The sequence below is a fragment of the Phyllobates terribilis genome, unplaced genomic scaffold (genome assembly GCF_046119375.1).
Source record: "Phyllobates terribilis strain yellow unplaced genomic scaffold, ASM4611937v1 Scaffold_1__5_contigs__length_1240528914, whole genome shotgun sequence".
Classification (NCBI taxonomy): Eukaryota; Metazoa; Chordata; class Amphibia; order Anura; family Dendrobatidae; genus Phyllobates; species Phyllobates terribilis.
In genome coordinates this window covers 775,927,408-775,953,207 of record NW_027362761.1, presented here as the reverse complement: position 1 = coordinate 775,953,207, position 25,800 = coordinate 775,927,408, and the positions used below count along the sequence as shown (strand labels likewise).

At 47.1% G+C, this 25,800-nt stretch overlaps 1 protein-coding gene across 2 annotated transcripts in view; it reads left to right on the top strand.

The window, feature by feature from the left end:
• SLC20A2 (solute carrier family 20 member 2) overlaps nucleotides 1–25,800 on the top strand; it is a 141,340-nt gene that overhangs the window by 34,901 nt on the left and 80,639 nt on the right. The window contains exon 1 of one of the 2 annotated variants that reach the window (XM_073636995.1): nucleotides 10,206–10,334. The exons of the other annotated variant lie outside the window; for it this stretch is intronic. The gene's annotated coding sequence lies outside the window, so the exon portion shown is untranslated. Of the gene's footprint in view, nucleotides 1–10,205; nucleotides 10,335–25,800 lie in introns of those variants that run through there. 2 annotated transcript variants of the gene reach the window in all.

The following is a 25,800-nucleotide window of genomic DNA, read 5'->3' as shown; positions in this document are numbered from 1 at the left end:
AAGACCAAGATGTCGTCCAGGTATACCACCACGCAGGAGTAGAGAAGGTCACGGAAGATGTCATTGACCAACTCTTGAAAGACGGCGGGAGCGTTACAGAGACCGAAGGGCATTACAAGATATTCATAGTGGCCGTCCCGGGTGTTGAATGCCGTCTTCCATTCATCCCCCTGACGGATACGGACCAGATTATATGCCCCACGGAGGTCCAGCTGGGTGAAGATTCTAGCCCCCCTCAGACGGTCAAATAATTCAGGAATGAGCGGAAGGGGGTATTTATTCTTCACTGTGATCTGGTTAAGGCCTCTATAGTCTATACAGGGACGGAGTGAGCCGTCCTTCTTTTTGACGAAGAAGAAGCCTGCTCCCGCCGGGGAGGTAGATTTCCGGATAAATCCCAGGGCCAGATTCTCCTCAATATATTCAGACATGGACCGGGTCTCAGCAGCGGACAAAGGGTAAATACGCCCACGGGGAGGAGTAGCGCCGGGCATCAGGTCAATTGGGCAGTCGTATGGTCTATGAGGGGGTAATGTCTCTGCTTCTCTTTTATTAAAGACGTCCGCAAAAGACCAATAGGGAACCGGTAGGCCTGGTAGATTGGCTGGGGTTGGAGAAGGACGAGCAGGATGAACGGGAACTAAACAAGTCTTATGGCAGTCCTGTCCCCAGCGAAGAACTTCTCCGGTCTGCCAATCAAGCACGGGTGCGTGTCTCTGGAGCCAAGGTAGGCCTAGCAAGAGGGCGTGAGAGAGTCCAGGCAGAACATGGAAGAAGATGCTCTCAGAGTGCAGCATTCCCACCTGCAGAGTTATGGATTCGGTGATGAGTTGGATGGGATGTGGTAAGAGGCCCCCATCCACGGCGGCGACAGATAAGGGTACAGCCAGAGGTTTGGTGGGAATGCGGTATCTCTCTACCAGAGACTGAGAAATGAGATTTCCGACAGCTCCAGAGTCAAGTTGAGCCAGTTCAAAATAACGATTCTCCCCGCAGATGATAGAGACCGACAGCATTAGAGATGGAGAGGGTTTATTTCTGTCTAGGGTGACCTCTCTGAGCGATCCTAGACACAGGCGTTTCCCGACCTCTCTGGGCAGGAACGGATCCGGTGCTCCTTACTGCCACAGTAGAAGCAGCTCCCCTCGGCACGGCGTAATTCTTGACGGGTCTTGACCATCTTGGTCTGGTCGACCTGCATAGGCTCGGGTGAGTGCGCCGGAGGAGTAACGGAGGAAGTGACGGGTCTCTGGAAGGTAGGGGCAAGGCGTGGAAACCTCCTCTCACGGGTGACCTCTTTGGTGCGCTCCTGGAACCGGATGTCAATCCGGGTGGCAAGTGTAATTAAGTCGTCGAGAGTGGTAGGAATGTCCAGACCGGCGAGTTCATCTTTAATACGGCCGGACAGGCCCTCCCAGAAGACGGACACCAGGGCGTCGTTATCCCAGGCAAGCTCCGAAGCAAGGGTACGGAACCGTATGGCATATTGGCCCACGGTGAGACTTCCTTGGCGGAGGCGGAGCAGAGATGAGGCGGATGAGGTCCTCCGTCCTGGTTCGTCGAAGACCTTCCGGAAAGCCGAGAGAAAGGCTGGCAGATTGGACACCAGAGGGTCTCCTCTCTCCCATAGAGGATTTAGCCAAGCCAGCGCCTCCCCCGTGAGATGGGACATGATGAAGGCTACTTTGGCTCGGTCGGTGGAAAACTGATGTGCCAACAGTTCGAAGTGCAGAGTGCACAGGTTAATGTAGCCCCGTGCCTGACCGGGATCTCCGCCAAAACGAGGCGGGGCGGTGAGGCGGGGACCGGGAAGAGATGCCATGGAATTGATGGGCAGCGACGCTGCCGGGGTAGGAGTCGTGCGACTGGAAGCCGGTCCCGAAGATGTAGTCAGTGTGTCCAGGCGGGAGTTAACACTACGCAGGTGACTCAGGATGAACTCCTGTTGGGACCTCTGACGGGACAGTTCATGGCATAGGTCCGAGAGCGAGGGAGCTTGGGTGCCACCGGGTTCCATGGCCTGAGCAAACTGTAACGGGACTGTGAGGTGGAACCTCTGAGCAACTATACAAAGGGGCAGTCCTTGTAAGGAAGAGGGTGGCTCCCAGAAAAGGCGGGCAGGTAGTCACGGCAAGTGACAGGGACAGTCTCTGGGTAGAAGGGCAGGAGGTCACGGCAAGTGACGGGGACAGTCTCTTGACAGGCGGATGGTCACGGCAAGTGACAGCAGGGTAAGAGTCTCTAGACGGGCAGGTGGTCACGGCAAGTGACAGCAGGGAAAGAGTCTCTAGACGGGCAGGTGGTCACGGCAAGTGACAGCAGGGAAAGAGTCTCTAGATAGGCTAGCAGGCAGGTAGCAGGTGAGCGCTCCCAGGTGAGCGGGCAAGAGTCTCTGGACAGGCAGGTGGTCACGGCAAGTGACGGCAGAGCCTCCAGGTAGGCTAGCAGGCAGGTAGCAGGTGAGCGCTCCCAGGTGAGCAGGCAAGAGTCTCTGGACAGGCAGGTGGTCACAGCAAGTGACGGCTAAGCCTCCAGGTAGGCTAGCAGGCAGGTAGCAGGTGAGCGCTCCCAGGTGAGCGAGTAAGAGTCTCTGGACAGGCAGGCAGGTATCAGGCAGGTATCTGGCAGGTACTTCCTGGTCCGCAGGCGGACTGATCCATAGACAGACTGGCAGGTGCTGGTAGGCAGACTGTCGGACCACAGGATAGCAAGCAGGTAAGCAGATATCAGGCTGGTATCGGGCAGGTATCAAGCAGGAATCTAGCAGGTGACTGGCAGGTAACTGGTAACGGGACCTGAGGGCTGAAGCAGAGTTGAAAGGCTTTGCAACAACATTGCTCGGGCACCTCCATTTTGGAGGAGGTGCCTTATATATGGTGAGGTCCTCCGGCCATTGGCCGGAGACTCCTTAGGACGGCGCGCGCGGCCCCTTTAAGAGAGGGGGGGCGCGCGCGCCCTAAGCACAGAGGCCGGGAAGCAGCGCGCGCTGCCAGCAGAGCGGGAGGAAGACGCCGGGCACGGAGCGGAGAGGTGAGGGGAACGGCGTCCCTGCCTAGCAGGAGGCAGGGACGCCGACGCTACACATTTCATATGCTAATTAGGCCTTTGACTAGTCAATGGGGTGTTGTTTTCCCCTGACCAGTTGGTTCTCACAGCATGGCCTGCACCCCAAGTTCTCTGTAAAACTCTTCGCCCACATCATCATCATTGCTTCTCTGATGCCCGGTGTATGCTTCCCGACTTCAGAGGCATACTGCCCATGTACAGAAGGATCTTTCTCACTTCAGGACATACGCAGTGCGCCTCTGAAACCGGGAAGCATACACCCGGCTTCAGGGGAGCAATTATGTGGTCAAAGAAAGCTGAGGTCATGCGCCAGTTTTGCTGACAGTTGGCGAAGACACTGGCTCTTGCAAAACATGCAAAAGATCAATCCTATAATTATACAAAGGGTATTATATTATACAATTATACAAACATATTTTCAGTTGTTTCACACTTTTTTGTAAAGTATAAAATTCCACATGTGTTAATTCATAGTTTTGATGCTTTCAGTGTGAATGTACAATTTTCAAAGTCATGAAAATACAGAAAAATCTTTAAATGAGAAGGTGTGTCCAAACTTTTGGTCTGTACTGTATGTGTCCATGGTCTGCTAGGCATAGTTAGCGGAAGAAGAGTACCAGACGGACGGGTATGTGATCATTTAGAATGCACATAAATACTACAAGCAGATGTGTTCAACCACATCCCAATGCAACCCCAGCCACCAAAAATGACGAGAGAGGAGGTTCGCAGTTGCCTTACCACGTAGATGACCAGCAAACACAGAGTTGTGATGTTCCTTAATTACTTTGCGGCGCAGATTAGATGTTACAAATAACCTTCCTGAAGGGCAGGAGGCAGGAGCGTCCCCCTGGCTGAACAAATCTGGAATCAGAGAAAGAGGGTATAGATCTCGGATGGTAATTTGATTTAATTCCCGGAAATCTAAACAGGGATGTAGGCCGCCATCTTTTTTCTTCATGAAGAAGAACCCTGCCGCCACGGGCAAAGATGAGGGTTTAATATGTCCCTTCTCCAGACTTTCCGCAATTAAATCCTTCATAGCTTGTCTCTCAGGGCCAGAAAGATTATACAAGATTATACAATCTGGACTTTGGTAGTTTAGCTCCGGCTCAGATTAATAGGAAAGTCATATGCACGATGAGGAGGCAAATCCTGACATCCCCTCTCAGAAAAAACGTCCTCAAAACCAGACAGAAAAGCAGGTAAGATTTCCGTAGAGACTGTAGAAAGGAAAATATCTAAACAGTTCTCATGGCAGTAATCTCCCCATTCAATGATCTCCCTGGCTTGCCAATCCACCAACGGATTATATTTCACCAACCAGGGTAGACCCAAAACATTTGAGGTGGGAAGACCGTCCAGGACATAGCAAGGGATTATCTCACAATGAACTAACCCCACCTTCAGTGTTACATTATGTACAATCTGAGTCAGAGCTTTCTGTGCAAGTGGCGCTGAGTTGATGGCGAAGATGGGAATAAGTTTAGCTAAATTAGAGCAAGAAAGACCATGAGTTCTCACAAACTCAGCATCAACCATGCTGACTCCATCTCCACTGTAAACAAACACAGAAATGTTCTCGTTTTTTCTCTCTAGCACCAACTTGGTTGTCAGAACAAACCGGGAACTGCAGGTTGACGATAAATGCACCAATTCATGTCCAACTCCAGACTACCAAGGGTTAATTGAGTCTATTTTTGCTTAGGAATCGAAGGACAGGCACCAATAAAATGTCAGTTTTTTCCACAAAAAATACGCCTTTTTGTTTGCGAATCTCCGGGGAAATGTACGATGCAGAGGCAACCCCTAACTGCATGCGTTCCTCCACCTCCCCCTGTACTGGTTCACCACCAGACCGCTACCCCCGGCAAAGAGGCATAACCCCGACAAGAAGGCCCCGGAGAAGGTGGTATCACCAACCTATCCCTAAGGCGTCTATCAACACGTATAGCCAACGACATGGCAGCCTCAAAGGACTCAGGGGTTTCAAATACTGCCAAAGCATCTTTCAACCTTTCAGTAAGGCCCTGTCAAAATTGGCTTCTAAGAGCTGAGTCATTCCATTTTGTATCCGTTGCCCATCTACGGAATTCAGAGCTGTATGTCTCCACTGACCGATTCCCCTGCTGCAGGCGACGTAGCCTAGACTCAGCCAAGGCGAATCGGTCAAGGTCATCACAGATGAGGGCCAGGGCCACAAAAAAAACCTCCACTGACTGGAGACAAACCGAATCCTGCAGCAAGGAAAAAGCCAAAGATTGAGGATCTCCTTGCAGCAGTGAGATTATAATTCCCACTCGTTGTTCCTCATTTCCGGAGGAGTAAGAACGAAGTTTAAAGTACAATTTGCAGGCCTCTTTGAACACAAAAAACTTGTCCCTACCTCCTGAAAACCTGTCTGGGAGGGCAACCTTGGATTCAAGCTGGATTGGCCTACCTGCAGAGACCGCAACATTAGCGACCTGCAGCCGCTGATGCTTCTGTTGAACCTCACAGTGGAGGCCAGTCACCTCCAGAGACAGACAGCGCAGCTGCTCTGTGAGCTCTGCAACTGAAACCATATCCAAGGGAGAAAGGGAAAAAAAAACACGCCCGAAAAAAAAAAAACACAAATAAAACCACGTGTCAGTTGTAATAATGTCACGCACAGTGTAGGTAAGACAAAGTGCAACATGAAGGGATGAGGGGAAGGGAGCCCAGACACTAGGGAAAGGGGAAGTTGAGACCCCTAGCCTGATCTAATATCACCCTGTCTCCCCTACCATCCCTATATTGGCTCCTCACCAATCGCCGAGCAGGAAACCCAAGCCCTGTATATCCCTAGACCTAGACCCTGGATAGGGAAGGGGAGGGATGAGCACTGGTCAGTCCCCACTATAAACTAAAGACAACGAGAGAGAAAAACACAGGGGGAGGAAACTTCAGAGAGATTACACCAAGCGTCCTCCAAGGCACCAGAGAGGAAGAAAGCTGATTGCAATCACTCCAAGCCTTTACAAGGGAACATGTGAATATCACTGGCGCCTCCCTGTAGCAAACTGAAAGTATTTAAACATATCAGAGCAAGAGGGAGGTATCCGCTGGGTCCTAAAGTAAGACAGATTTAAAAAGCTGTCTTCAATGCCAAACGAAGAGACCTTCTGCAGCCAACTGCAGAGCGATTGTCTGTCACATCTGACACACCAGTGACAACAGCGGAACAGGCAGTGGTGTCACTCGCAGACACTGTTTCTGGACCCTGGCGTTCGGCCCAACTAGTTGGGTGCTTTGCTGTCATGTACCTGAGCATGCTGGTGGTGGTCAGGCTGGTAGTTCCGCTGCCCCTGCTGATGCTGGCATGGCAGATGTTGCAAATGGCCTTTTTGGGGTTATCTGGACAGTCTTTAAAAAAGAGCCAGACTATGGAAGACCTAACAGTTGGACTGGCAACTTCCCTTGTGTTGGTGTTCCTGGGAACGCTTGCACGCCTTGTGTCTGTGGCCAACCCTCTGCTTTTTCCTGCTTGTTGTGGTGCTACGCCTCCCTCGCTCTGTGTGCTGCTGTCCTTGCTATGCATGTCACCTTGCCAGGTTGGGTCAGTAACTTTCTCATCCACCACCTTATCTTCCACGTACGCACCCTGGGCCTCCTCCTTAATGTTGGCAATTGTGTCTCATCATCATCATCCACCTCTTGCGACAGTAATTGCAATTTTCCACTGTCGCCTTCGTGTGATAGTGGCTGTTCAAATATTTTGGTATGAGATCTCCTCTTGCCCCACTTGAAGCGGGTAGGGTGAGAGGCCCGAATCTGTAAATGGAAAAGTGAACAGCTCTTCAGAGTGTCCAAGTGTGGGATCACTTGCCTCCAGGCACTCGGCATGGTGGGAGGAAGGTGGATCAGGGTAAAGAATATGTGGTCCAGACTCACGGCTACTGAGACTGGACCGTGAGGAAGACAGGGTGACAGTAGTGGCTAACTGACTGGAAGCATTATCTGCTATCCAACCAACAACCTTTTCACACTGCTTTGGCTTCAAGAGTGGTGTTCCGCAGCCCCCTACAAATTTGGACAGGAAGGTAGTTCAGCATGATGTGGGTGTTTGTTGTGCTCCCTCAGCAGGCACAATTTCATCTTGCCCATGACCTTCACCTCTGATCCTGTCTGATTACCATGGTTTTAAGCAGTGGCCTTATAGATATGGTATTGGTCAGCGACTAAGTGTGAATAGGTTGAACAACACACAACTGGCAGACTTTAACTGGAGTGTAATATTTGGCATGCTTCAAAAATTGTGACGATTATTACTGCAGTAATATGGGATCACGTCTGATGACTACGGTTTTAGGCAGTGGCGTTAGAGATATGGTATTGGTCAGTGACTAAGTGTGAATAGGTTGAACAACACACAACTGGCAGACTTTAACTGGAGTGTAATATTTGGCACGCTCCAAGAAATGTCACGATTATTACCGCAATAATATCGGATCACATCTGATGATGGACAAGTTTCTCTGCTTTCACAATACAGCAATTCAAATAAATACTGTACTGTATTGCTTTTTAAGCAAATAATCAGGATTAAGAGCAAAAAAAAATTAGCCCTGATATCTAGGGCTATGGATATCTGTAACAGCAGCATAGCAGACAGAACGTGCAATGGACCCTATTCTGCTCATACACTCTCCACAAACTCTGCTTGCCTAACTCCTGCTATCAAGATTAAGAATATATGCAGCTGGATTAGTCCTTAGAAGGACTGTTAGTTCAGATGTGTATATATAGCTGTGGTATACCTAATACCTTTGGAATAGCTAATACCTCACTAATAAACCGTCCATTCTCTCCCTAGCTCAGCAGCAGCTCTCCCTACTCTGCCTGTCTGAAGGGTAGACTGTGACAAGCACAGGGTCACAGGGTCTGATATAGACCCGATAACGCTATGCGGCCAGCCAATCACTGTACTGCCACAACCAACATGGCTGCAGCATTACAGTGAGTGGCAGGGAATCCCTGCATGTTTATTCGCTGTTAAGACAGGCTCCCGCCCGAACATCCAGGAAGTACTCGCTGAGCATCTCGAGCAGTGAGATGCTCGGGCGAGTACCGAGCAGTTGGGAGCACACTCGCTCATCACTAGTCCTCTCACACTCAAAACAGATGGGATGAATTTTAACCGATGCTGATAGATAGGATTAACTACTGTAAGAAACATGCTGCCCCTTCTGCTACTAGTAAGGCTTTGCAACCACTGTAGTTCACACAGCGCTGTCTTGTCAATAGCCTCAAATGCTGTAAAGGATTTTGCTGTTGACCTCTTGCTGAATTCTAATTCCCACATCTTCCAAAAATAAAGAAGAGGTAAAAATAACATTGTCTTCACACTAGGGTGTCAAGGTTCTCAGCTACAAGCATAAGACATGCATATATGCTTTAGTAAGACTCAGACTAACATCTGTGATAAACAAAAACTATAATGTAGTTCCAGATCCATTACGCAGTTAGCATGGGCAATGCCTGACTTATAATGGAAGCTGTCACAGGGTGTCATGTTATATTGGGGAAAAAAGTGCTGCTTGCAGCAGTATATTTTCTGCCCAAGACAATGGACTCTAAAGGTGCCTCCAAAGCACATGTGAATAAAGCCTAAGAAAGTTTCTTAAAAAAATGTGTCAGTTTGCATCTTTGACCTAATTGTTATTTTTCTATAAACATCAACAAAATGCTATGTAGTTTTGATTTTAATGTCACTAATTTAAGGGTTATTCCCATCTTTATAGATATTCTAGTATACTTACTTGTAAAGGCAAGCACCTCTGCAATTTATAACCTAATAAAATTTGCAGCCGTTCTTGACATAGTAACACTTTTCTTTGTTTACAACTTGTTGCCTAGCAGACCGACCACCGCTGCAGTCTCAATAGTAAAGATCTTATAAGCATTGCACATGTTCTGCTGCCCTGGTCGGTCTCCAAGACAATGAGCTGGAAAAAAAAAAAGTTAATATCTCAAAAACGGCTGAAAATATTAACAAGCAGTAAATTTCAAAATTGAGATTCTAATTGGGCTTTTATTCTAAGTCATATTGTAAGATTCGTTAAAGGGTCAATAGTGACTTTTAGTATTGCTGCTTCCAACAGGTGGCATTATAGAGTTCAAGTCCTCTTCCTCTCTGAAGAGGCAATTTGCATAGTACATTTCCCAGAGAAGCATTGTATGGCGAGTAAGCCTCCTTACCTTGGCATGCCAGAGCCGGCATATCACTCTCCACAAGGAGAAACATTACTCCTCTTGCAGTAACAAAAGTTTGAGTCTTCTTTCTCCTGACACCTGCTGCTGGGACACCACAATACATATTAGTCTTTGGGTTTTTGTGAATCATTGGGATCGGGCAACTTTTATCTCATGTTTATGGTGATAAGCTGCATCAGGAATGGATGCAGTGTATCTCCTTTAGCAGAGCAGTAAGGGACAGGAAAGATACTAGTCTTATCTGTATGTACAATACTGCTATCTTATCTTATGAAGGTATTCAGCAAAGAAATAGAGCTTCCATTTTCCCACCCTCTGTTGATCCTGTCCCAGTCTACACACTAAAGCTCTAAAACAATGTGTGAAAACAGAACATTTTTCAATATTTTTCCATATCCAAACAGAACAAAAATGTAAAAACAAACTGTATATAATAAAACGTATTTTAATAACGTAATTTTCTGATTAAACATTCCCATTTAAAATGCAAGGGAAGAAACATAATCTTTGCGCAAACTCGACCCATAAGAGTGAAGAGTTATTTAAGGTGTGCAATATTCGACCAAAAATGTCCTTATCTCAAAAGGACTTTTCTCAAAAACATACTAGATATTTTTTGCAATTTTCTTTATTCATTTTTATCGATGTAAGTTTTGTACAACACCAAGAAATATCCAGCTTAAGTAGTTTATTATTAGTTAACTAGTTCAGCTAATTACAAATAACCCTACCATATTACCTATGCAGTTCTGCAGTTGCTCCTTTGTAATCTAGCTTTGAGGAATTGTTATGCCCTTGATTGACAATAAAGGGTGTAGAGAAAGTTTTTTTTACTTCTGGTAGACAAGTTCAGGAACACTGTCAAAATGATCTGCCTCCAGGTCCCACCCCCATACGATAATGTTATTTATGGTGCTCTTCTGGGATGCCTTAGCATGGAATTATAGCAGCTGCTTTAGAAGTGCAACCAGTAAGAACCAGTGTGTGACATTGCAGCCATCCCAGCAGCAGTCTTTCGCATAAGTGGCATACAGGTAATCACATCTATTGTTTGTACACTGACCACAAATGCAGGATTTATCCTGAGCACCCATGTTAACGGAATAGTCATGGATGCTGGTAATTCTTCATGCTTTAAAAGAAGGTATGGTCAGTTTCAATAGTAGACTGAATCACAATACCTCTTCCACCCTACAACTTCTGTAGCTAGGAGAAATGATTACAATTAATTTGTGTTATGCAATGTTTATTCCTTTCCTTTTAATCACAATCAGACCATGACAATGTATTCTTACATCTCTGTACAAATAAGGACAGGATGTATTGGAAAAAGAAAGCTCGTCATAGCTTCAGTATTTGCCTAGATAATCTTTCAGCCTGTACATTTGTATTCAGCTGTCTTTATAAAGCAAGGAATAAACATTTCTCCTGGCATATTACCTGCCCTATGACTGCTGTTAAGAATGTTTAGTGATTTATGTAAGAACCAATGAATAATTTCATTTTTTTTTTCTTAAAAACTGAGCAGTATCCTTGGTCACAGCTTGCAAACAGGATGATACATCCTTTTTAGGCTATATTATCAAGTGTGCTGGAATATTTCTGCTGCTTTAGCAGCTAGATCAAATATGCATGTTAACCCAAACTAATTTCTACCAGCCCTTTCATGTCAAGGACTCAAACAAAACTAGGAAATGAGCTATGAGTTTGAGTAAATATATAAATGTCCTTCCATACTTTTTTCCTTTTGGCTCGAGCTATCCCAAGATGATCAGTGTGAGATGGGAAACTTAAAAAAAAAAACATATATGTTACATGTGTCTATTCGAGAATATATCTAATTGTAGCCCTTGTCGAAATATGTGGAAAGGATGGGCACATTTTCAGTTACTAATTGGATTTTGACAAGAGTTTGATTTAGTTAAATCTTTACAAACGTCTGTGTTATAAATTACTTAAGACATATGCCCTTTTAGAAGTTAAAGTATGTAGCTTTAATAGCATATACAGACATTGAATAAGTAACATAAATAAAATTTCCTAAATAATACCACCAGCTATATAAATACATGCTGAGAACATAGCCCTTAACTGCTTCGGCGATGGCTACAGTACAGATACGCCAGCTGTATGCCATCACTGCACGGAGCAAGCTCAGGAACTGAGCCCGCCCTGTACAGCAAGAGTGCCGGCTCTTACATAGCCGGCACCAGACAGTGACTGATTGCTCCAGTTGCATCCGTTTAATCCCTTAAATGCCAAAGTCAAGTGTGACAGCGGCATTTAAAAGGCAGCAAACGTAGTGTTTGCCATATTATAACTCAGAAATTGTCAATTTCACAACACAGTGCAATACTGCAGTATTGCCGTGAATTGAACAGGAGAACAAGTGATCACAAGCTCAACAAACCTTAGGGGACTAATTAAAAGGGTCTAAAACATTAAAAAATATAATAAAAAACACAACAAAATGTAAAAGTTTAAATTACCCACCTTTTCCCTAAATGCAAATAGTAAAATGTAAAAAAAATAAAAAGATTAAGATAATTGGCATTGCTGCGACTGTAATTGCCCAAGGTAATAAAATCTAAAAATATTTGTCCGATAAGGTGAATGCCAAAATGTAAAAAAAAATAGTTAATTAGTTATTATTAAAAGTGCTAGAATTAACTTTTTTTGGTCATTGTACCTCTTCACAAAAATGAAATAAAAAGCGATCAAAATGTTGGTAAGAGTAAAAACTTCAGCTTGGCCCACAAAAAAATGGCACTCACACAGGTCCATTAACAAAAGAATGGAAAATGTTAGGGGTCTGCCAAAATGGTGACATAAAACAAAATGTAATTTTTATAAATTATTTTATTAACTACAAATTTTTTTTTTTAGAATCTTATGTTTGGTATTGGCATAATCATATTACCCAGAATAATGTTGTCATGTAATTTTTACAGCATACTGAACACCTTAAAAACAAAACCCAAAGTGGAATTGTGGGTTGTTGTTTTTTTACACTGCACATGGATTTTTTTCTTGTTTTTAAGAACATTATATGTTGCTCAAAACTATAACTAGTCCCACAAAAATTACCTCATATTGGTATATTGATAAAAAAATTAAAATGTTATAATTCCTGGCAGAGTGAAGCGAATAATAAAGTACAAAAGACATAAAAATAATCCAGGCCTCGAAGGGTTAATGTACCCTTATAATGAAATCCCACCACCACCCTTTTATCTTCAACTATTTTGTATAGTTAACATAGAATCTGTCCCATACTTGATAATGTTTCGTTATGGTTAATCAACAGTTAAAAAAACCCATAATAATAATAATAATAATAATAATAATAATAATAAATATGTAAATATTCTAATAAAAAAAGCAAGAAAACTGCTAATTTTGGCCATTTTAACCTAGCAGCAGGCACAGGATGTTTCATGCCGGTATCTGCTGATCTACAGGATTTGCAGGACTCCCTGTGAACTTATTATTAGAACGTTTCAACTTGCAAACAGAGCAATGATTGCGTTATAGGGTAGTATTTCCCAACACGGGGCAGCTTAGCCTGGCTACAGGTTCCCCAAAAGATACCAAGAACTTTTAAAATTGCAGTAGGCACTGGAGTAGAAAAAAATGTTGTGTTAAGGACATCCATCAATCAGACTAAGACAAGCGCGGAGAAGGCACTCACTTCTTCCCAAGCCCGGCACTATGTACATCTACAGTATCTTTTCTCACAGTAAAACATTCATAGATAAGAGAGCAAAATTCCCCTGAACAATTCCCTTTAGGCCTCATTTAGACGTCCGTGATATTTCAGGTGCGTAAAAACATCACCAGTGTTTTGGATCCAAGTGTCATCAGCGTTTGGTCAGTGTCAGTTTTTACCACCAGTGTTTCATCATTGATTTTCACACATGAAAAAATACGTTACAAAGCTTCTCCTATATATTACAATGTTATTCACGGACAACACACTGATGGCTATGTGTGCCGTCCATGATTGTTACGTAGCCAAAGACTTGTATTGGTAATTTTGATCCATGATTTTCATGGATTCACAGACTTGTATTGGTAATTTTGATCCATGATTTTCATAGACCCACTGACTTGTATGGGTAATTTTGATCCATGATTTTCATGGACCCACAGACTTGTATGGGTAATTTTGATCCATGATTTGCATGGACCCACAGACTTGTTAGGGTAATTTTGATCCATGAATTGCATGGACCCACAGACTTGTATAGGTAATTTTAATCCATGATTTTCATGGATCTACAGACTTCTATGGGTAATTTTAATCCATGATTTTCATGGATCTACAGACTTGTATGGGTAATTTTCATCCATGATTTTCATGGACCCACAGACTTGTTAGGGTAATTTCGATCCAAGATTTGCATGGACCCACAAATTTGTTAGGGTAATTTTGATCCATGATTTGCATGGACCCACAGACTTGTATGGGTAATTTTGATCCATGATTTTCATGGATTCACAGACTTGTATGGGTAATTTTGAACCATGATTTTCATGGACCCACAGACTTGTATGGGTAATTTTGATCCATGATTTTCATGGGGCCATAGACTTTTATGGATAGTTTTGATATGTGATTTTCATGGACACAAAGACTTGTATGGGTAATTTTGATCCATGACTTGGATCAAAAGCAGACATGTCTTTGTGATTTTTTCGAAGACGAATGGTTCACAAAGAAACATGGACATATGAACAGCCCAATAGACTATAATGGGTACATGCTCTATGCGTGAAAAACAGACAGAACATGTGCATGACTCACAGATGTCTGAATGATGCCTTAAGGTTACATTTTATAGCTGCTCACTGTACTGCAGTAGTAACATGGCAAAGATCAAAAATTACAATAATTAATTATAATTGTGTTCATGCAAACCGAGTACGCCCAGCTAAAGTAAACGCTGTACTCTCTCCTCATTGTTACTCTTCTAAGCAGTGTGTTATCAGTCACATCTTCTATCTATACTGTTGCATTTGTTTTTCTTATTCAATTTGAAATTTGGAAATATACAAAACAGACACACAAGTGTGGGATCTGCTGTGATTATTTATGATCTTCATTATCTTGTCTGAAATAGCAGTGCATATTGTAATAAGACACCATTTGGTTGAACATGCTTTGAAGAATACATAAAAGATTACATGTAGAAGGATCTAAGGGGTAAGTTTTCTCCTTAAGGAGAGTGGCATGCCAGTATGAGGAGGCTTAAATGCATTGCATGCTCCTCTGGGAAATTAAATATGCAAATTGTGTCTTTAGAGAGGAAGAGGACTTGAACTTTAGTGCCATCTATTGGAAGTAGCAAGTCCTTTTCCTATCTGAAGAGACAATTTGCATACATGAAGAAGGAAATTTTTCATAAGTCTTACTTATGTTTAAGCTGTCAATCACTAATGTCAATTTATCTATCTAAAATACACACTATAGATTACTGCAATCAGTTCATTAGTCTAATGTGAAGGTGTCACACTTTAGATTTGTTTGTCTTAGGCTATGTGCCCACAATGCAGAAATGCTCCAGATTTTTTCCTGAGTGTTTCTGCATCTCCCTGGCAGAAAAAACGCATGCGGATTGTACATGCAGATTGTACATGTGGATTGTACATGCGTTTTTCCTGCCAGGAACATGCGGATGTGAAGCGTTCTTCACTTGCATTTCCACATGCGGGTTGAGAAGCGCTTTCCAAGCGATTAGCATCACTTGGAAAGTGCTTGTGACAACTAGGTCACACTATATAAATCCATGCAAACGGCATATATAGTGTGACCGAAAGAATGTTAAAAAATAAATCTATACTTACCTTCTGATGGCCCCCAGAGTCTTTATTTGATGCGTCTCTGCTTGCCGACAGCTCGCGGTACACTGAAAGGACCTGATGACGTCACCCGTCACATGACTAAATGACGTCATGGCAAGTCCTTGAGTCCACTGCGAACTGCCGGCAAGTCAGGACAAAGACACTGGGGGCCATCAGAAGGTAAGTATAATGTTCATTTTTTATTTTATTCTTTTTTTTACAGGTTCTATGGTACCCGGGTACGGAGGAGACGCTCCTCTTCTCCAGACCCGGGTACCACCCGCACATTGAAACGCATGTAATCCGCATGTACAGATCCAGTGATGCGGATTACATGCGTTCCAATGCAAGTCAATGGCGGCAAAAACGCAGCGCTTCCGCAAAATAATTGGTAGTGCTGCATATTTTTCCGCAATGATAATCCGCAGCGGAAATTTCCGCAGCATGTACACAGCACATGCGGATTATCATTGGGTAACATGGCAGGCCTTCTACCATGCGTTTTTAAAAAATGCATCGTGGGCACACAGCCTAACAGCTATTGCTCCTGAACCCCCCTACACCCTGAATACACATGCATGTTCTTAGTGACAATATTCTGAATGATAGGGGAGAGTAAGCACCTTACATTTCTGGTGACCGCTTATCTCTCCTGGGAAAGAATCGGACATGTTGAAATCCCCTAACATTTCCTTTCAGGGGAAATTTTGGAAAAACTTATACACAAAATTGCAAGGTGTTGCCCATATTGATCTAATGGTTATGGCTACCTTTTCCCCTGTGAAACTATTAGACTGGTTGGCTGAAGCACATACATGACATAATCTCACGAGCGCCGGACCCGACATTGCTGGGACGGTCCTAGTGAGTATAAGTTTTTCTTATTTTTTCTTGTCATTGAAGAAGGGGTTGTCCAACTAGTGGACAACCACTTTAAAGCAGATTACTGCTTTTATATTTATATAAATAAGGTTTAGACACAATATAAAAGTAAAGTTATACAACTTACTGATAAATTTTCCAGTTCCTCACCATTTCTACTCATTTATTATTTTGCTGACAGTGAATGATAACACTGTCTCATCCACAGGCTGAAAACCTTGTGCATAGCTAGTCCTGCTCTCAGCAGGGAGTTTAATACAGATGTATGCAGTCTAAGCAATGATCTTTAGGCAGGATTCATTTGTGTGTCATGGACCAAGTACGGACCATCATGCACAGACAGCCTTCGGGTCTCTTGACACAAACTCGATAGCCTCATAGGGATACTGTATATGAGGCTGTCGAGTTTGGGTCAGGAGTCCTGAGGCTGATCTGTGCATGATGGTCCGTACTTGGTGGCTTGAAGTATTTAGGTTAAGGCTGGATATGTGAATAAACAGCAGATGAATTATTGCTCAGCTAGTTTGCTACAATATTTCCTTTAGAAATTCACGATGTTTCGCTTACAGAGCATTACCTAGACTGGATACAAGTATACTCAGTTCTCCGCTAAGAGCAGAACTGGCTATGCATCTGTATCCAGACTCTGAATGTAAATTCAAACACAAATTAGAAAGCTGTATATATCATCTAAGCATCAGCTATCGCTCACCTGTCCATCAGGGATCAAATTACACCTTTGGTTTAAATCTAATGAGAAAGGAAAGTAGCAGGAGGGAGAAAAAGGGAAAGCAAATAAAAAGGAGCGGCTGAGGTCAGAAAAAGTGAAATGATGGCCTAAAATAGTTCTGTTCCTCATGAACACACATGACAGCTTATTCTGATAAGTTTACTGCAATAACTCTCTAAGGCCTCATTCAAACGTTTCTATTGCATGTATGTGTTGTACCTGATTTTTCACGGATGAAACACGTACCCATTATAATCTATGCTGCTCACATTTCTGTGTGTTTTCATGGAGCGTGTGTTGGTGTAAAACACATGGAGACATGTCCATATTTTTGGGCAACACAGATGAAAAGGGCCAATACAAGTCTAGTAGTCCTTGGAAAACACGTACAGCACACAGATGGCATCCATGTACTGTCCGTATTTAACAAAGTATAGGAATAAGCTTTGTAATGATTATTATTTATTATTATAGCGCCACTAATAGAGATGAGCGGTGTTCGACTCGAACTGTTCGCCAATCTCAAATTCGAGCTGTTTTGGGCGGTGTTCGAGTCGTTCGACGAACTCGAACAATTTGCAAAAAATTCGGCTGTTCGAGGTTATGTTCGATAACTGTTCGTGCACCAAAAGCGTAACTGGATTTTTTCACAGTGATACTGTTAATAAGTGATGAGCGAGCATGCTCGCCACTGCTCGGTACTCGCCCGAGCATCTCAGTACTCGAGATGCTCGGAGCTCGCCGAGTACTTTCGAGATGCTCGGCGGGAGCTCGGGTCCCCGTACTGCATGTCTGGCGCTATTTAGAGCACCAATCATGGAGGGATTGTCTGCCACTCACTGTAATGCCACAGCCATGGTGGTTGTGGCATTACAGTGGTTGCCCAAATCGATGGGAACAGTGCTCACAGTGAAACATGAAAAGCAGGCAATTCAGCAGCGGCATACACCGGTACCGACAATTTAGAACAGAAAGAATAGAGCATCACACATAGATTAGATAGACAGAAACATGTCAGTCACATATATAATAAGTACAGTGACAGTGTTGGTTACTGTACTTGTCATTTAGTGTTAAAGGATTTATTAAAAAAAAAATTGGCGTGGGGTTCCCCGTAATTTTAGTCTCTAGCGGAGGTTAAGCAGACGGCTGGGACAGATGTTTGAAGCCTGGGAAGGGGGTAATACCCACGGAGCTTCCCAGGCTACTAATATCAGCCCCCAGCTGAATACCTAGCCTTTACTAGCTATTAAAATGGGGGACCCCAAAAAAAATGACGTAGGGTCCCCCCTATTTTAATAGCTAGCAAAGGCTAGGCAGACAGCTGGGGGCTGATATTAATAGCCCAGGAAGGGTGCCATGACATTTGGCCCCCTCCCAGGCTAGAAACGCCAGCCGTCAGCCGCCCCAGAAATGGCGCATCCATAGGATGTGCCAATTCTGGCACTTAGCCTCGCTCTTCCCACTGCCTTGTAGCGGTGGCAGTGGGGTAATAGGGTTGGGGTTGATGTCAGCTTATAATGCCAGCAGACATCAAGCCTAGGTTAGTAATGGAGAGGCGTCTATAAGACACCCCCATTACTAACCCCATAGTCAAAGGTAAAAAAAACACAAACACCCAGAATAAAGTCCCTTAATTGAAATAAAGACACATTCCTTTAATGTTCTAAATTAAACCCTACTTACCGTATCGCCCATTCCAGCTGAAGCCAACGATCTCCTGCAATAAAAATAAAATAATAAACCAACCTCATCCTTACCTTTCCATGGTCCCCAGGACGGCTTCAGCTCTGCTACATTGACATGACAGGCTGGATCATAGCAGAACGCTGCCATCCAGCTTGCCATGCCGCAGACACTGAGAAGCTCCTCAGTGAAGCTCCTCAGTGTCTTGCTGTGATGGCATCCAGATGAGCCGAGTTCATGTCCAATGAACTCAGCTCACCTCTTGCACGTTCCAGTTCGTCGAACGACTCAAACACTGCCCAAAACAGCTCGAATTTGAGATTGGCGAACAGTTCGAGTCGAACACCGCTCATCTCTAGTAGTAAGTAACCGGAACGCCCCCTCAATGTCTGTTTTGGCCATTAGGGTGCCCCTTCCCAACTTCTTGACCCGCCTGATTGCCTTGTCAAATGGAGGTACAGTATATACTACTGTACTTGGTTCCGCGTTGATCTTGTCGTTTACTGACCTGCCCCTTGGATATGACAAATGGTGGATTAGTCCGAATGTATTGGGTTCTGTTTTTGGCATGACTCCCAAAGGGGATACCACTACGTTGTAACGGGTCTGGGAGGCGGAACCTCTGAGCTACTATACAAGGGGGCGGTCCTTGTAAGGGAGCGGGTGGCGACCAGGGTAGACGGGCAGGCAGTCACAGCAAGTGACCGGGGCAGTCTCTGGATGAACGGGCAGGAGGTCACGGCAAGTGACCGGGGCAGTCTCTGGATGAACGGGCAGGAGGTCAAGGCAAGTGACCGGGGCAGTCTCTGGGTAAAGGATTGGTACGACCTGTGGCGGCAGATGATAGACGTGAGCTCCCAGGTGAGCAGGCGAGAGTCTCTGGATAATCGGGTGGTCACAGCATGTGACGGTGGAGCCTCCAGGAAGACCAACAGACAGGTAGCAGATGAGCGCTCCCAGGTGAGCGGGCAGGAGTCTCTGGACAGGCGGGTGGTCACAGCACGTGACGGCAGAGCCTCCTGGTAGGCTAGCAGACAGGCAGCAGATGAGCGCTCCCAGGTGAGCGGGCAAGCTGGTCCTTAGACAGACTGACAGGAGTTTGGAAGGCAGACCGTCGGACCTCAGGCAAGCAGGCAGGTAGAAGATGTGCGCTCCCAGGTGAGCGGGCAAGCTGGTCCTTAGACAGACTGACAGAAGTTGGAAGGCAGACCGTCGGACCTCAGGCAAGCAGGCAGGTAGAAGATGTGCGCTCCCAGGTGAGCGGGCAAGCTGGTCCTTAGACAGACTGACAGAAGTTGGAAGGCAGACCGTCGGACCTCAGGCTAGCAGGCAGGTAGCAGGATATCAGGCAGGAATTAGACAGCAGACTGGCAGGAATCTGGCAGGTATCTGGCAGGTAACTGGCAACGGGACCTAAGGGCTGAAGCAGAGTAGTGAACAGTGCTACAACATTGCTCGGGCACCTCCATTTTGGAGGAGGTGCCTTTTATATGGGAGGTCCTCCGGCAATTGGCTGGGGACTCCTTAGGACGGCGCGCGCGGTCCCTTTAAGAGAGGGGGAGCGCGCGCGCCCTAAGCACACTGCCGGGGAAGGAGCGCGTGCCGGAAGCAGCGGGGAGAGCAGCGCTGGAGGACGCCGCGCCAGGAGCGGGGAGGTGAGAGGGACGGCGTCTCTGCCTAGAACGGGGCAGAGACGCTGATGCTGCAGTACCCCCCCCTTTAGGCCCCCTCTTTTTTTGGCCAGAAAGAAATTTCTCAAGGAGAAGCGGGGCGTTGATGTTCTCCCTGGGTTCCCAAGTTCTCTCCTCAGGACCAAACCCCTTCCAATCTACCAGAAAAAAGGTTTTTCCTCTTACCCTCTTGGAGGCCAGAATACTCTCTACCTCAAAGATGTCATCAGCAGAAACCGGAGCAGGAGGGGCACCTGGATTTTTTGAAAAAAAGTTAAAGACAACGGGTTTGAGGAGAGATACGTGGAAGGAGTTGGGGATCCGTAGGGTGGCCGGGAGTTTTAATTTGTAGGCCACAGGGTTAATTTGCCTGAGGACTTCGAAGGGGCCGATGAATCGAGGACCCAACTTGTAGGAGGGTACTTTGAGCTGCACATGTTTGGATGAGAGCCAAACCTTGTCTCCCGGACGGAATTGGGGCGGATCCAGACGTCTCTTATCAGCATATCTCTTCATCCGCTCAGAGGAGAGAAGAAGAGCGGACCTGGTGCTCTCCCAAATAGTAGAAAATTCGCTGACAAGAGACTCCGCAGCAGGGTTGTCCACAGAAACGGAGACAGGAAGTGGAATCCGGGGATGTTGGCCACTGACTATAAAGAACGGGGATTTAGAAGAGGACTCGCTCTCATGGTTGTTATAAGAGAACTCGGCCCATGGTAGGAGATCCACCCAGTCCGAGTGGTGAGCATCAACGAAGTGCCGGAGGTAGCTGGACAAGATCTGATTGATCCGCTCCACTTGACCATTGGACTGAGGGTGGTAAGCGGAGGAGAAATCCAGGGTAATGTCCAGCAGCTTACATGTGGCTCTCCAGAAGCGAGAGGTGAACTGAACCCCACGATCCGACACGATGTGGAGGGGCAGACCATGGAGACGGAAGATGTGGCGGATAAAGTCTTTAGCCAGCTCGGGTGCAGACGGAAGACCAGGCAGGGGAATGAAGTGGGCCATCTTAGAAAAACGGTCAGCGACAACCCAAATGACAGTGCAACCGGCAGAAACTGGAAGGTCGGTGAAAAAGTCCATAGCGATGTGTTGCCAAGGAGCAGCAGGTACGGGAAGGGGCAAGAGATGGCCGGCAGGTAGATGTCGGGGAACTTTGTTACGGGCACAGGATGAACAGGCCGCGACGAAGTCTACCACGTCCTTACGCAGGGTAGGCCACCAGTAATGCCGGGTAATAAGTTGGAAGGTCTTCTTTTGGCCAGCATGGCCAGCTAGTTTAGAAGAATGTCCCCAGCGAAGAACCCTCTCCCGATCTGGCACAGCTACGAACGTCTTACCGGGTGGAAGACGAGTCAGATCCAAGGGGGCCACATTCATCACCTTGGAGGAGTCGATGATGTGCGTAGGTTCCTCCTCTTGATCGGAGGACAGGAAGGACCGGGACAAGGCATCAGCTTTGACGTTCTTGTCCGCCGGACGGAAATGAAGAATGAAGTCGAAGCGGGCAAAAAACAACGACCACCGGGCCTGGCGAGGATTGAGTCTCTGGGCATTTTGGAGATATGCCAGGTTTTTGTGATCCGTGTAGATAATTACCTGGTAGAGAGCCCCTTCAAGCAGATAGCGCCACTCTCCCAGTGCCAATTTGATGGCTAGCAATTCCCGGTCTCCAATGGAGTAGTTGCGCTCCGACGAGGAGAAGATTTTGGAGAAGAAGCCGCACGTTACCATTCTCCCGGTAGAAGACTTCTGGGTGAGCACCGCTCCGGCTCCGGAGGAGGAGGCATCAACCTCCAGGTAGAATTGTTTATTACAGTCCGGACGGTGCAGGACGGGAGCAGAGGCGAAGGCTTTCTTTAGGGAAAGGAAGGCCTCCTCGGCTTCAGGCGACCATGTCCTGGGGTTAGCCCCCTTACGGGTAAGTGCAAATATGGGAGCAGTCCGAGACGAGAAGTGTGGGATGAAAAGACGATAATAATTAGCGAAGCCCAGGAATCGCTGTATCGCCTTCAAACCTTCAGGACGAGGCCATTTTAGAACGGAAGAGAGCTTCTCGGGATCCATTTGCAGACCTGTTTGGGAGATGACATAGCCCAAGAACGGAAGGGAGGTCTGATCGAAGAGGCACTTCTCGTATTTGGCGTAAAGGTGGTTCTGCCGAAGCCTAAGCAGGACCTGACGAACATCCCTCCGGTGTGTGGGGAGATCCGGAGAGAAGACCAAGATATCGTCCAGGTATACCACTACGCAGGAGTACAGGAGGTCACGGAAGATGTCGTTGACTAGTTCCTGAAAGACCGCGGGAGCATTACAGAGACCGAAGGGCATCACAAGGTACTCGTAGTGACCGTCCCGGGTATTGAATGCCGTCTTCCACTCGTCTCCTTGACGGATACGGACCAGATTATACGCTCCTCGTAGATCCAGCTTGGAGAAGATCCTGGCGCCCTTGAGACGGTCAAACAATTCGGAGATGAGTGGCAGGGGATATTTGTTTTTTACCGTGATGAGATTGAGTCCTCTGTAGTCAATACAGGGACGTAGCGAGCCGTCTTTCTTTTTGACAAAGAAGAATCCGGCTCCAGCCAGGGAGGTAGATTTTCGGATAAATCCCCTAGCCAGATTCTCTTCAATGTACTCAGACATGGCTCGGGTCTCGGCTGCAGACAACGGGTAGATACGCCCACGGGGAGGAGTGGTGCCAGGTACCAGGTCGATCGGGCAATCGTATGGCCTATGGGGTAGCAACGTCTCAGCTTCCTTCTTAACGAAGACATCCGCATAGGGCCAGTAGGGAGCCGGGAGACCAGGTAAGTTAGCTGGAGTAGGCAGAGGGCGAAGTGGACGGACCGGGACCAAGCAGGTCCTATGGCAGTCAGGACCCCATCGGAGTACTTCACCGGACCGCCAGTTCAATACGGGTTCATGTGTCTGGAGCCAAGGTAGACCTAGCAACAGGGAGTGAGAAAGTCCGGACAGCACATGGAATGAGATCTCCTCAGAGTGCAGCATTCCCACCTGCAGGGTTATGGGTTCGGTGACGAGCAGGATGGTCTCCGAGAGAAGTCTTCCATCCACGGAGGCGACTGACAATGGTTCAGCCAGGGACTTGGTGGGAATATGGTATCTCTCTACCAGAGACTGGGAGATGAGGTTTCCAGCAGCTCCAGAATCCAGGTGGGCGAGTTCAAAGAGACGGTTTTCTCCCCAAGCAATAGAGACCGGTAAGGTCAGAGACGGAGAGGGCTTACTTTTGTCTAGGACGACCTCTCCGAGTGGTCCTAGACACTGGCGTTTCCCGGCTTTTCCGGGCAGGCACGGATGAAGTGCTTCATACTGACACAATAGAAACAGCTTCCCTCGGCTCGGCAAGATTCTTGGCGAGAACCGACCATCTTGGTCTGGTCGACCTGCATAGGCTCAGGAGAGTGTAGCTGAGGAGAGACGGAGGGAGTGACGGGTTTCTGAAAAGTAGGAGCTAGACGTGGAAACCTCCTCTCACGGGTGACCTCTTTGGCACGCTCCTGGAACCGCAGGTCAATCCGGGTGGCAAGAGTTATTAGGTCATCGAGAGTGGTAGGAATGTCCCGACCGGCAAGTTCATCTTTAATACGGCCGGACAGACCCTCCCAGAAGACGGAAACCAGAGCGTCATTATCCCAGGCCAGCTCCGAGGCAAGGGTACGGAACTGTATGGCATATTGGCCCACGGTGAGACTTCCCTGACGGAGGCGTAGCAGAGATGATGGATGAGGTCTTCCGTCCGGGTTCGTCGAAGACTTTCCGGAAAGCCGTGAGAAAGGCAGGCAAGTCGGACACCAGGGGGTCTCCTCTCTCCCATAGAGGATTTAGCCAGGCCAGGGCCTCTCCGGTGAGATGGGACATGATGAAGGCAATTTTGGCCAGGTCGGAGTTAAACTGGTGAGACAGGAGTTCAAAGTGCAGGGTGCACTGATTTATGAAGCCCCGAGCCTGGGCGGAGTCGCCTCCGAAACGAGGAGGTGCAGAAAGCCGGGGTCCGGGGTAGGATACCATGTTATTAGTGGGCAGTGGAGCTGCCAGATTGCGAGTCATGGCACTGGCAGTGGTTGCAGGCAGAGCAGTCAGAGTGTCCAGGCGAGAATTGACATTCCGCAGGTGACCCAGGATGGACTCCTGTTGGGGCCTCTGACGGGACAGTTCATGACACAGGTCCGAGAGCGAGGGAGCTTGGGTGCCACCGGGTTCCATGGCCCGAGCAAACTGTAACGGGTCTGGGAGGCGGAACCTCTGAGCTACTATACAAGGGGGCGGTCCTTGTAAGGGAGCGGGTGGCGACCAGGGTAGACGGGCAGGCAGTCACAGCAAGTGACCGGGGCAGTCTCTGGATGAACGGGCAGGAGGTCACGGCAAGTGACCGGGGCAGTCTCTGGATGAACGGGCAGGAGGTCACGGCAAGTGACCGGGGCAGTCTCTGGGTAAAGGATTGGTACGACCTGTGGCGACAGATGATAGACGTGAGCTCCCAGGTGAGCAGGCGAGAGTCTCTGGATAATCGGGTGGTCACAGCATGTGACGGTGGAGCCTCCAGGAAGACCAACAGACAGGTAGCAGATGAGCGCTCCCAGGTGAGCGGGCAGGAGTCTCTGGACAGGCGGGTGGTCACAGCACGTGACGGCAGAGCCTCCTGGTAGGCTAGCAGACAGGCAGCAGATGAGCGCTCCTAGGTGAGCGGGCAAGCTGGTCCTTAGACAGACTGACAGGAGTTTGGAAGGCAGACCGTCGGACCTCAGGCAAGCAGGCAGGTAGAAGATGTGCGCTCCCAGGTGAGCGGGCAAGCTGGTCCTTAGACAGACTGACAGAAGTTGGAAGGCAGACCGTCGGACCTCAGGCAAGCAGGCAGGTAGAAGATGTGTGCTCCCAGGTGAGCGAGCAAGCTGGTCCTTAGACAGACTGACAGAAGTTGGAAGGCAGACCGTCGGACCTCAGGCTAGCAGGCAGGTAGCAGGATATCAGGCAGGAATTAGACAGCAGACTGGCAGGAATCTGGCAGGTATCTGGCAGGTAACTGGCAACGGGACCTGAGGGCTGAAGTAGAGTAGTGAACAGTGCTACAACATTGCTCGGGCACCTCCATTTTGGAGGAGGTGCCTTTTATATGGGAGGTCCTCCGGCAATTGGCCGGGGACTCCTTAGGACGGCGCGCGCGGTCCCTTTAAGAGAGGGGGAGCGCGCGCGCGCGCGCCCTAAGCACACTGCCGGGGAAGGAGCGCGTGCCGGAAGCAGCGGGAAGAGCAGCGCTGGAGGACGCCGCGCCAGGAGCGGGGAGGTGAGAGGGACGGCGTCTCTGCCTAGAACGGGGCAGAGACGCCGATGCTACATACGTCTTGTAAGGAAAGTGTTCTGAATGGAATCGCCATTCTACCTAAAGATATTTATTTTTTTAATTTTCTTGTCACAACGTCTGGGTGTTGGGGAGGCTGATTTTAGATTTTTACTCCAGCCTTTCTTGATTTTAGAAGGGCATGACATGCCTATATCTGTGTCTCCTCCTCCTTTTACTCCTCCACCTCTTTTCTTTTCGCATGACTATATGTACTTGTCACTTTTCCATGTGTTAGTTGAGTCTTCTGATCAGTTTGTCAGCTTTTGGACACCTTTGAAGGTGTTTTCTATGTGTTTTCTATGTGTTTCTATGTGTTT